We start from the raw sequence: 13,686 nt of genomic DNA, 5'->3' as shown, positions 1-13,686 counted from the left end.
AATTTTAATGGGGTCCAAGCTTTCTATATTTTCTTTTATTGATTGTGCCTTTGGTGTCATATCTACAGACTCCTTACCTAATCGTAGGTCCTGAAAATTTTCTCTGGTTTATTTTTCTAAAAACTTCAGAGTTTTCCATTTTACCTTTAAGTTGTCATCTATTTTGAACTAATTCTTTGTGTAAACTGTGACACTTAGGTCATAGTTCTTTCATTATTGTTATTTTTGGCTTATGGGTGTCCAATTTCTCTTGCACCATTTGTGGAATGGGTTGTCGTTCCTACATTGAATTGCTTCTGCACTTTTGTTCAAAAAAAATCAGCTATTTTCCTCTGCAAGTATTCTGACCACATAGGGAGCGGTTGGATTTGTTCATCTTGACAGTCTTCAGTTGGGGACTTGAATTTCTGACTATCTTCAGCTGCACTCACTTGTGAGTTCATTTGCCTTGATCACTGTCCTCCACTTTCTTCCACACCCCCCTGCTCCATGCAGCCTATGGAAGAATTATGATGACTTGACCCATACATAGTATGTGAGCCAAAGAGGCTGGCAGATGTACTGCTTATTATGGTCATAATTTTTTTAGTTCTTTTGTTATTACATGAGATACTTTCCTTGTGTGCTTGTTTGAGAAGAAGCATGTGAGTGGGAAATCAGAAGGACCCTGGGATGGGAACATCGAGGCAAGAGGGATTTATCAATACATTTTTATCATTACTATTCTTTTTTTCTTTCTTTTTTATTTAATTATTGTTCAAGTACAGTTTTGTGTCTTTTACTCCCATCCCAGCCCACCCCCCACAGTGTTCCCCACCTCCCTCCCATTTCCACCCCTGTTAGTTTTTGTCCATGTGTCCTTTGTACTTGTTCCTGTAAATCCTTCCCCTTTCCCCGTGAAATTCCCTCCCCTCTCCCCTCTGGTCCCTGTATCATTACTAGTCTGAAAGTGGGGTCAAGGTGGTACAAATATCTCTGCCAGTCAACATTGTAGTCACACCTCTTTTTTCCAAATTAATTTCTTTTTTAAACGGCCAGTGTGAGTGAGTCTCTCTGCTGTCCTTTCCATCCCTGCGCATGGTCTGTTCTTTTCTGCTCTCCCCCGGAAGGAGGCTTCTGAAGACTCCACCCTAAAGGCTCTCTTGGGAGTCCAGGGGAGGACATGGGGGCAGATGGGACTTCGGGGGAGGTGCTCCTTCCTTCGACTTCTTCCCTGATTCCACAGATTTGTCAGCATTCATGTTTCTACAACTGTAATTTCTTGTCAGTGGTCCTGGCTCTCAATGCTTCTTTTCTATCCTCTGCTCCTTGATCCCTAGGATCCCCAATGCGACTGTTGCTTGGGTGCTGCAACATTTTATGTTGGTTCCTTTAACCAGCTCACACCTCCTATATAAGTTCCTTAAACTAGGGGTCTCCAACCTTTGGGCCACTGATCAGTTCCAGACTATGGCCTGTTAGGAACCGAGCCGCACGGCGGAAGGTGAGTAGCAGGTGAGCGAGTGAAGCTCCATCAGTATTTACAGCTGCTCCCCATCACTTGAGTTACCCGAGCTCCGCCTCCTCTCACATCTGTGGCAGCATTAGATTCTCATAGGGACACAGTAGGGGAGCACCGTACTATGAACCGCCCATGCCAGGGGCCTAGGTTGCCCCCTCCTTATGAGGATATAATACTTGATGATCTGAGGTGGAGCTTAGGCACTGATGCTAGCGCTGGGCAGCGGCTGCACACACAGATGATCATGAGCAGAAGGGTCTGACGGCACAGAGACCATAATACACCAGTTACCTGCAGCCTCATGTCGAATCCCTATCTGTGAGCGGCAAGGGGCAGTTAAGCTGTATCTGGTGGCGGGCTCTATGGTGGTAAGGGAGTTAATGTACTTCAATTAAACAGCTGCACCTGGGGACAGGCTTTAAGTCAGAACCTGACACTTATCTTAGTCCATGTGTGGCCTGCCCATTATTTTATTTAGCGCTTCGGTCCGTGCCTCTTTCCTGCACTGCTCACTTGTCTTAGTCACGGTTTTGGTAAGCCCACATGCTAACCCTAGCAAGTGGAGAGTTGTATAATCATTTCATAATGTATACAATGTAGTAATAATAGACATAAAGGGCACAATAAATGTAATGTGCTTGAATTATCCTGAAATCCACCACCCCTCCCCTCAGTCTGGAAAAATTGTCTTCCACAAAACCAGTCCCTGATGCCAAAAAGGTTGGGGACTGCTGCCTTAATTAAAACTACTGTCAAAACTTTCAGTTTGGTGTGACAAGATTTTTTTTTTTTTTTGCTAAAACCCTGTCTGATAATAATCTGAAAAGGTGCTAAAGTACTTATTTTATCCAAAACTACTTGAGAGACTACTAACTAAATTTCAGATACCAGGATAAATAAGTGGATACCCAATTGAACAGAAGAGTAGTAAGCAGTGATATAAAGAAATTTTAGAATACGAAAATACAGTGCTCCATGATCCATGAAAAATTGTTAAACTTCATTAAAACAATAAAAAATTTGCTCTGTAAAATATACTGTAAAGAGAATGAGAAGACAAGCCACAAACTGAGAGAAAAATCTTTGCAAAACAAATATTTGATAAAAGACTAGTATCCAGTATATACAAAGAACACTTAAAATTGAACAATAAGAAAACAAACCTCCTGTAAAAAATGAGCAAAACATCTGAATAGGAACCTCACCACAGATACTCAGATGGAAAATAAGCATTTAAAAGGATACTCAACAGTATCCTTTACTGTTGAGCAAAGGGAATTTTACTCATTAGGGAATTACAAATTAAAGCAACAATGAGATACTACTACACACCTGTTAGAATGGCAAAAATTCATTTAATTTGGAGCAACAGGAGATCTCATTTATTATTCATAAGAAGGTAAAATGGCACAGCCTTTTGGAAAGACAGTTTGTCAGTTTTTTACAAAGTTAAAGTCACTGCACAATTCAGCAATCACACTGCTAAGTATTTACTCAAGTGAGATGAAAAGTTAAATCCACACAAAACCTTGCACGCAAAAGATGATATCACTTTTATTCATATCCCACATTTGGAGGCAACCAAGATGTCCCTCAGTAGGTAAATAGATAAACAAACTGTGGTACAGACAGATAATGAAGTACTTATTATTCCTCAACAAAAAGAAATGAAGTATCAAGAGATGAGGAATCTGAAATGCATTTTGCTGAATGAAAGGAGCCAATCTGGAAAGGCTCCATGTTGTACGATTTCAACTACGTAACATTCTGAAAATGGCAAAGCTAAGCAGATAGCGAAAAGAGGAGGAGTTGCCAAGAGTTGGCGGGGTGGAGGGGATGAATAAGTGAAGCACAGGACATTTTTAGGGTAATTAAATTATTTTGTAAATATTGTGGTGGTGGATACATGCATTATCCTTTGTCAAACCTACAGAATTGTACAGCTACAAGGAGTGAACCCTATATAAATTATACAGTTAATAATAATGTAACAATATTGGGTCATCATTACTTCTGCCACATTATTTTGGTTACAAGCACGTCACAAGACTGCTCAGATCTAAAGGGATATAATTACATTTCACCTCTTAAAGGTCCTAGATGGTTTGGGAACGTATACAGATATGTGACAACCATTTTTGTAACTGATAATACATAAAACAATAGCATGTCATTACATTCCCCGTAACATCTTTTGCAGTATCTTTTATGGAACGTCTATGCAAGTTCACAAATTGTCTTTGCTTTTCAAAAGAAAGCCATGGTTCTCCTAGTTGTTTTAATAAGAGAAATAAATACTACACTTTCCCATGTATAATGCATATCCATGTTTTTGTGCCTTTTGGATTATACATTGGATTATTATACCCATGTATAATGTACTCTTTATTTTTCCCTCAAAAAATTGGGCAATAAACTGCACATTATACATGGCAAAATACCAATTATCTTGGGAAATACTTTTATGGGACTGCTGAAAATCATGTTCAATTTATTGGCATGCCTACATCATAGTTCAAAAGATCACACTCACTAAATGAGAGTTAAGACTTAGGTTTTTTTTCTGTTTGTGGAAGTCATGGTATATTGCTAGGAAAGAAGAGAAAGAAGACAAGACATTTGTGAATTTTTGCTAGTAGAGTGGTACAGAGGGTAGTGACGTGGGAGCCAGAGAGATCTGAGTTTTGTTTTGTTTTCTTTTTAAATTTTTATTTACTTATTTTTAGACAGAGGGGAAGGGAGGGAAAAAAGGGAGAGAAACAACGTGTGGTTGCCTCTCGTGCGCCCCCCACCAGGGACCTGGCCTGCAACCCGCGCATGTGACCTGACTGGGAATCAAACCTGTGACTCTTTGGTTCACAGGCAGGCACTCAATACACAGAGCCACACTGGCCAGAATGAGATCTGACTTTTTAATCAAGCTTCTACCACTTACTAAGTGACCCTGAACAAAGTAACTACCTTTTCTAAGCTATAGTTTTTCATCAGTATAATACTGCTACTGTTACTATCACTATTAATTCTACAAGGACCACTTGCTTTGTAGTGCTACCACAAAGACTAGAAATAACGGAGGTAAAGTGACTGACACAATAGTTGCATAGGAATTTAGAGGGGCAACTAAACACTAAATCACCCAAGAGAAAAAATTTTAAAAAATCACTGCTTCCAAGTACTAAAATATTTGCCAATGGTAGGTTAATCAATCAATATGATAGAATGAAATTTTATTTTTTTATCTCTTTTGGAATAGATGACATAAATCCCGTGGTGATTAAATATAGATTAAGCTAATTCTTAGCTCCAAATGGAAATGACTTAAAAAAATGAACGATATGAAAAAAAAATCTTGCACCAGGGTTTGTGTAGCTGCTTCAGGCTGAGCCAGAAATACAGGAAGACAAAGAGCTTTTTGTATCCTGAAACTCAAAATGCAGTCATGTGGAAACAATCTTTTCTTTAGCTTTAACAGCAGAAACTTGGGATATCAACTCAGTAGCCAAAGTGACCCACCTTCCAAATCCTTTCTTTACCTTTGAAGTGTAAACAGTGACTTTCTTGCAATTATCCCCACTGTTTACTTGAGAATGACTCACAGAAGGTAAGTGCCTGCCTAACCCTGGTTCCCAATTAGTCAGGCTGCTCGATTCAAATCCCTGCCCCGGCACTGACCTACAGCGGGGTGCGGCCCTCGGACCTTCTCCTGCCTTCTCACCTTGTTCATTAGAAAGTGAGGATATGGATGGCAGCGAGGGAAAGGAGAGTTTGTCACCCCAAAATATGTCTTTTGGGGAATATTATTTTAAGTTAGTTTTTTTAAGGAGAAAAAAAAAAAGACTGAGGAAGAGCCTCCGATCTCCCCTTCAAGTTCCTAAAAGAAAATAGATGGGGAACTACGGTGTCACGGGCGCCAGGTGGGGCAGCCTGGGAGCAACTTCCCGAGACTGGCTGTTGGATGCCCTGCTGTGTCCCATTGTTTCCGAGTGGCCCCACAAAACTGTTTACCAACGCTTGTTTGGTCTCGCACCTGTGAATTGCCTACCTTCTCTGTGCGGTGCAGACGGCCGCCCCTCTTTCGCCTCAGCTGCAAATGGAGTGGAAGCCTCAGGCGCCCGTTTGCTCCCAGAACCCCTGCATGTGCAGATGTAATTAAGTGTGGTTGTTTTTGTCCTGTTAATCTGTCTCCTGTCGATTTGATTATTAGATCAGCCAGAAGAGAAAAAAGGAAAAGAGGGAACATTTTTCTCTTTCCCTCAGTTGCGATGAAAACTAAATGAGATACTCAGCAACCAGCACATGTAAAGAACTCAATAAATAGTAATTTATAGTAACAGTCGCTACTATGAGGAGCTTGCAATGCATTTCCACCAAAGAAACCTTCCTTTGATATGATAATGCATTATAATATGTCCTATAATATCAAAAAAATCAGATCATTTATAGCTATGGCAAAGATAAATAAAATGAGATTTCTTGTATGTCATTAACTAAGTTATGGATTATATTTTTTAGATTCTTGTCTCACTGCAGGTTATTAACTTCAATAGTGTCAGCCTTTGAAGTAGTGGAAAGCTTATTTATGGACTATTTTTTTCTGCGACTGTGGAACTACAAAGGGGTCGAAGTTAAAGGAGGGAGAAGTACCTGTGAAAATGAGCAGGGTAGAATACAGAAAGTTAGACATGAGATTAAAAAAGGAAATAAAAATGACTGTATCTGCACGTCAAGAATCTCATTGTCTCTCTGTGTGTGTGCATTTATTTTTGGTTTGTTCAACAAAAAAACTTTGATGGAAACCTTTTCCCAAACACAGGATTTGTTGAGACCAGGTCCAGGAGCGTGAAATCTCAACTCCCAGCCGCAAGACCTAGTGGAACAGACAAACGTGTCCGCTGTCCTGGAGATGATGGGCACTTTGATTCGTTATGTTTTGGGGAAGAAAGATGTCAGTTGTTTCGAAAGAATTTCCATTAGCTACAGATAACGAAGGGCGGGGAAAGGGGAAGCTGGGCCGTGTGTATGGTAGGTGCACACCTGTGAGTAGAAAAGATTTACTGCCTGTGGTTGGACAGGCCGCGGTCCTGAAAGTTCCTGAGGATGTGGGGTGCTGGGGTGTCTGGTGGTCACTGCAGAGGCGATGAAAAGCTTTCCCATGCATTCGGGAATGTGAGCAGTTCATGGTGAGCTGCCGCACAACTGTGAATTGGTCCTGCCCACTGTAAGTTAATTTAGGACATCTCAGAATTTTTCTTTGTCAGGCCCCATCCCAGGAGTCCATAGAAATCCCAAGCTGAGTCATCAACCAAATAACCCAGGCGGATGGAAAGGAGGCTGTCTGTCATTAGACTCGCCTGGCCAGTCTAATGGAAATAAACCTTTTGCCTCTAACTGGAAACAATGACTGTCATTCCATTGCAGTGAAGATTGTGACCACTGGAATGTTTCTGTTGTCAGAATGCAAACCAACTCCAGACTTCAAATTTCTCAGCTTTCGTCCTTTACACATTTAATTCTGATTTGTTTAGCATCTCTATATTTTCCTTTTAAATTCTCTAGGTTCCGATTTCCAGTTTAGTCTTTCTAAATCTGTTACCGGGGTTGGGGTGGGGAATCAGAGAAACACACACTTCAATATGTAGTACAGTAAAAACAACTACTATGTTATTTTTCAGATTAGGAGAAGAAAAAAAGAAAGAAAACATATTGGCGTGTCTCTAGTAAACTTAAGAAAATGCAGTCATATCATAATTTGAAGGAGTCAAGAAAATACAGCCACCTGCGGCGATGTGGCAAAACAAACTTGTGTGCGGGGTCCTGGTCGGAAAGCGACTGGGAGTTCCCGGAAGGCGGGGCGGAGCTGTAACCCTCCCACGGGCCTTTTCCCACCCAGGCCCCCGGGCTATTGCACAGGCTGTGTCCCCAGGAAGCCGACCCGCCATGTAACTCCGTGATGTTGTCTAAAAATAACCCATTCTTCCTCAGAAGCCGAGCTCAGGAGAGAAAAATTAAACTTTTAGTGCCATCTGGTGTGAACTTTAGTCTTATTTGACAATCTACTTTTAGATGCTCCTTCATGTGTCTAGAAACAAAAGGCTTAGTGTCTCAGTTTCTCCTGCACTTCTTCCCCTGGCTGGGGTCTAGACATTTTCGGAGGGTTTCAGGAGGCAGTGTGTTGTTGCAGAGGGAATGATTGAGGTCTCTGGCTCGGGGTTGTGGCCTTGTTCGTACTGTCTGCGGGCTCACGCCTCTCTCCTACCTGGGGGAAGTCGACATCACGGGTTAACTTGGGATGTGAGAGACTGCCTATTTGTTCCACGGAGGAAGTCATTATTGGATTTTAAACAGGGTCGCTTCAAAGTTAGTTTTTTTCTTCCAATGTTTGGGAACTTGGGAAAAAGACCTTATTAACTAATGGCAAAATAAGGGGGTTTATTTACATTTGCTGCAAATTTAAGGTAAAACTCATATGAAATTTATGACATAGTCATGTATGATAGTTTTTCATAAGGTTGTTCTTTTTAATTTACAAGTAAATATTGATTTATGTTTTAGGTGAGTTTTATGTCTGTTTCTGAAATTTAAAAAATTAGCAAGCAAAAAACACCCTACTTATATATAAAAACATGAGTTCGACTTATCTAAAGGAACACTACAGTAAAATCATTTATTAAATAATGATCTTTTAAAAAAGTGAATACAGTTAGTTTATTGTTTCTCCTTGTTTCTCAGTGTTTTGATGGATTCCGTGAAAAGATATATAAATGCATTCCACAGTAAGGCATTGATACTTCATGGAAGTCATTATTGCTTACTTCTATTTATTTTAAATTATTTTCTTGACTGGTTCTTTCCCATCTTTATTTTTAAGATTCACAAAGTTTCCATCTAAAAAGACAAAAAGAAATAAAAAGAAAAATGCAAAAAAAAGTAAAAGAAAAACAAACACAAAAACTGGTCTGTTATATGCCCCTGGCACCTCGTGTCAAAATGAACATAAGCTACCGACTTCAGTTAAGTAACAGGTGAGCTTCTGCAGGGGCTGCTTAGTGGAAAGTGCCATTGGACAGAGCCCAGAGGGGGATGCATGAACCGCTGGGCCTTCCCCCAAGCCATCCTGCTTCTCTGTGACACTTGCTTGGAGGCAAGTATGTCCATGTTGGGGTCACGGGGTGCCTTGGTCTCTGTCCATAGGACACAAACAGTGCTGTTCAGGGTTCAGAGCTTTCATAACAAAAATGTTTTATCTTCACTGTTCACATTATGCAAGGAAGAGAAATGGTAAATAGGCATAAGTTAAAGATAGCAAAGAATATTATAACTTTCCTAACAGAAACTGCTGTCCAAAAAGGAACTATGAAATTATTTTAAGTTAAAAAATGCCATTAAATATCATGAGAATTATTATTCACTATTATAATATTGTGATCTATTTTTGTATTAATCTACTGTTTCAGAAATATGAAGAAAATATTAGAGTCAAAAATACTAAAATACTAAATGAAAAAAATTCTCTACTTGTTGAGGGAGTATGTGATTTTGACAGAAAGCACAGAACTGGACTTTATGGTTTAGGCATGATTGTCATATTGTGTAAAGAGTTTATCTCAAGGGCATTGTAAAGGGCCTGGTTGTCACCCAAAGAGGCACATCATTGCTCATTTGCGATTTTTAACTGGTTGGCTTCAATAGCTTCATCGTTTTCCTCCAAGAGAATCTACTTTTAAGGAACAGTACGTTTGCATATTTTTCACATATGTATGGCTATGGTATTTTTGCAATATAAGCTTTATAGTGATCTCAAATGTGCAAATTCATACTTTATTCCAAAATTTATTACTAGTGGAACTTTTCTACCATGGTTTTATTCAATTTTGATCTTTACTGCCATCTAGTGACACATTTAAAAAACTTCCTTTTAAGTACATACATGAAGAAATGTGTAAGAAAGTGTCAATAACTAGAAAGAATATTGTATTTCTTCTTAGGGATTATAGTGTAGCCCAGGAGATTTAAGCTGTAGGCACAAAAAGCATAGGGGAACATTTTAAAAAGAATATAAAAGGATAAAATATCAACAATGGGGAAAACTATAAGTCTGCACTCTATGTGTGAAACAATAATGCTGTTTTGATATAATAGCATGCTTATTAATTTTATTTGAAGTGAGTCATTAGAAAGCTCATTCACCCATTTTCCCTAATTTAGTTGTACATCGCACAGGATTAAGAGTTTTAGAAGTTACACGAATAATTCTTGTCTTTCTATCATCTGCACTTTCCAAAAGAGTTCACCTCAGGGACGAGTTCCGCTTCTTCAGTCCCATTCATTCCTCACTGCGTTGATGAAATGACCCTGCAAAATCAGCAGTGACTTTATCAAGAAATATAATGCCCATTTCTAGTCTTTATTTTCTTGGGGTCATTTGCATCACTTGCCGTGTTCTTTTTAAGCTTTTCCATCCACTTATGGCTCCGGTCCTCTGGTTCTCTGTGCATTTCCTCTTTCTGTGGTTTACTCCTTCAGCGCGGTTGGTCGTCGCAGCCCATTCGGGCTACTATAACAAGACACCGCAGACTGAGGGGCTTATCCACGGCAGAAATTGATTTCTCACAGTTGGGGAGGCTGGGAAGCCTCGAGTTGGGTCTGGTGAGAGCGCTGTTCCTGGAGACAGCTGACTCTCCACTGTAGCCTCAGGGGGCAGAAGGGGAAAGGGGCCTCTCTGGGGCCTCTTTTACAAGATCTTTAAATCCCATTTGTGAGGGCTCTGCTCTCATCCCATAGCATATTCCAAAGACCCCACTACCTGATAACATCACCTGGAGGATTAAGTTTCAACATGTGAATTTGGGGGGACACAACTTTCAGTCTACCGCATTGGTATTACCCAAAGTTGCATACTAAGGGTCACAGGTTGAGATAATTCACAGGTTCATGTTTATCTTCCATCCATATGTTGATGACCTTCAAATCTATCGTGTATGCACTCATTTCCCAGAGCACCAGCCTTACACATCTGGTGACCTGTCCAACATTTGGATATCACCCCAAAACTAAGCTCACCATGTCCACACTTCCATCTGACAGTGAATTCTGGTCCTGCTGAAGGTCCCCATGAGATGGCATCGGGTACGACAGTCTCTTATGAGAATCATCCTGGCTGCACTGGTAACCAATAGTAATATAGTGAGGGTACCAACTGTTGCCAGTGTTAATCACTGGGGTGGGGAAAAAACCAAAACTACAACAGGAAGGTATACACATCCCACATAGTGGGCACACCTTGAATACCCAGATTGGGTGATAGGGGAGGCTGTGCTGCTGGGCCCTGTATGACACCTAGTACATTAGGCCATGCTACCAAACCTGGGGGATGTAACAGCTTTACTTAATACATAGAAATAAAACACAGCAAGGCTGCCAAAATGAGGAGATGATGATACATGGTTCTAATGAAAGAATAGAACAAAACTCCCAAGAAAGAGCTAAACAAAATAGAGACAAGCAATCTACTAGATTTAGAGTTCAAAATATTGGTTATAAGGATGCTCAATGAACTTAGTGAGAACCTCAGTGTCATAAAAAAGATCCAGTTGAAAAAAAAGGATACACTAACTGAAATGAAGAACAATTTACAGGGGATCAACAGTGGAGCCAAGAATCAAATCAGTGATTTGTAATATAAGGAAGCAAAAAAAAAATTACCAAATCAGGATAGCAAGAAGACAAGAGAATCCCCTACTCCCCACCAAATGAGGACAGTTTAAGGAGCTTCTGGGTGTTCCAACATTTGCATCATGGGGGGTGCCAAAAGGAAAAGAGAGAAAGCAAAAAATTGGAAACCTATTTGAAAAAATGACAAAAGACTTCCCTAACTTGGTGAAGGAAATAGACATGCAAGTCCTGGAAGCTCAGACAGTCCCAAGTTGATCCCAAAGAGGCCCACACCAAGACACATCATAATTAAAATGCCAAAGGTTAAATACAAAACCAAAATTTTAAAAGTGGCAAGAAAAAAGCAGTTTGTTACTTACAAGGGAGCTCCCGTAAGACTGTCAACTGATTTCTCAAAAGAAACTTTACAGGCTAAAAGGGATTGGCAAGAAATATTCAAAACGATTAAAAGCAAGGATCTACAACCAGAATTACTCTACCAAGCAAAGCTATCATTCAAGATTGAAGAAATGATAAAGAATTTCCCAGGCAAGAAAAAGCTAAAGGAGTTCATCATCACCAAACCAGCATTATACGAATGTTAAAAGGCCTTCTGTAAGAAGAAAATAAAGAATATGAACAATAAAATGTCCACAAATACTATCTATCAACAATTGAATCTAAAAAACAAAATAAACAAAAAATCAGATCAGAAACAGAACCATATCAATAGATACAGAGAATGTCTTGGTGGTTACCAGAAGGGAGGAAGTTGGAGGATGGGTAAAAGAAGTGAAAGAATTAAGAAGTGCAAATTTATAGTTACACAGTAGTGTTGGGGATGCAAAATACACTGAGGGAAGAGAGTATCCAAAGAACACACATGCACGACCCATGGACGTGGACCACGGTGTGGGGAATGCCTGAGGGATGGGGGCTGCTGGATGGGGTGGGGAAGAGGGGAACTTGGGACAACTGTAATAGCATAAGCAATGATATAAAATTAAAAAATAGTAATGTTAATAAGCAGAAACACTTCGCTAGGTATTAACATTATAAACCCTCATTAAGAGTTAACAACTCCTTTAGAATTCAGTAATTTGAAAACAAAAGTCTGGCAAAAATCATCCCTGACCTTGGATAAATGATCCCCTTTTAAATACTCCTTGCTTCCTGTCCTTGGTGCTGCGCCAGTGGACTCTCGGATTTATTGCAGAGTGCCCAAAGCCATGTCTCACTATAGAGGGAGTTTTTCAATGTTTGAGATCATTAGTATCTAACCAAAGGTATATACAAATGAGAGAAAATGAAAAGGGCATCTTGAAAAGGGAAATGTAAGACAGAGAGAGAAAACACACCCATTAACAGCATATGAAATGACATATTAAAATACTTCTTTTAAGGGATCTTTAAAATCTATTTCCAAATACTAATGAAATTCTTTTTTTTTTTCATACACTGAGAACATTTTATTCTTTTCCAGCTGTCCGGGAAAAGAAAGAAAAAAACATTTTAGTTTTTTTTTTTGTCCCATTCTTGAGGGAAACAAAAAATCCCAAAGTAGAAAATACTTTAAATCATTGAAATAATTCTTTCTGTGGTTTTGTATTAATACAAATGAGTATTCATGTTATTAAATTAAGAAAATTAGGTCACCTTAAGTAATATTTTCTTCTATTTCATATTTTCCACATGTATCATTTTGTGTTAGTTTTGTTTAAAATAGTGTCATTTACTCCATTTTGCCATGTATATATAATGTGCACCCACATTTTTGTACAGATTATACTGGGGTTATTATACCCATGGGGTGTAACCATTATACCCATGTACAACGCACATTCTTAGTTTTCCCCCAAGAATTTGGGCTAAAAAGTACACATTATACATGGCAAAATACGATGAGCCATTTTGCATAATTTATTCTTGTATTGTCTAAGAAAGCACCACTCCCCATGGATAATCTATTTGGAAATTTCTATTTCTACTTCTTGTGATGGCTTACCTCAGTAATTCTTATTACAAATCTATGCATCCAATTCCTTAATTTATTCGTCTTAGAAAGTATCTACTAACATCTCTCATTAAAAAATGAAGGTAACCTCCCAATCAATCACAGCCCCACACAATCCTACAAATGTATTAATTATATCAGTAGTTTGAGTTTGTCTAATAATTGCATTTATACATTTAAATTTTGGATCAGTTTTGGAATGCGTTTAGCTCCAGATAAAAGACAACCTAGTGAATTATGATTTAAACAAGCACGGATTTATTTCCTGCTCATAAAGAGTCTAGAGGTGAATGGCTCTCGGCTTGGCCAGGGCCAAACGGACAGCAACTCTGCGCTCTCTTGGCCTTCTCCTCTGTGACTGACATCTTCATTTACGTCCCAACGAGCTAGAGAAGGGTGTGTCCGCAAGATTACCTTCTTCTTTTGTGTCGTTATTTGGAATTACTCATTTCTTCAGCCAGTCNAAAAGACAACCTAGTGAATTATGATTTAAACAAGCACGGATTTATTTCCTGCTCAT

Source organism: Sturnira hondurensis, unplaced genomic scaffold (assembly GCF_014824575.4).
Source record: "Sturnira hondurensis isolate 20B ecotype Veracruz unplaced genomic scaffold, ASM1482457v3 Scaffold0020642, whole genome shotgun sequence".
Classification (NCBI taxonomy): domain Eukaryota; kingdom Metazoa; phylum Chordata; class Mammalia; order Chiroptera; family Phyllostomidae; genus Sturnira; species Sturnira hondurensis.
Note: the sequence above shows the minus strand (reverse complement) of the source record.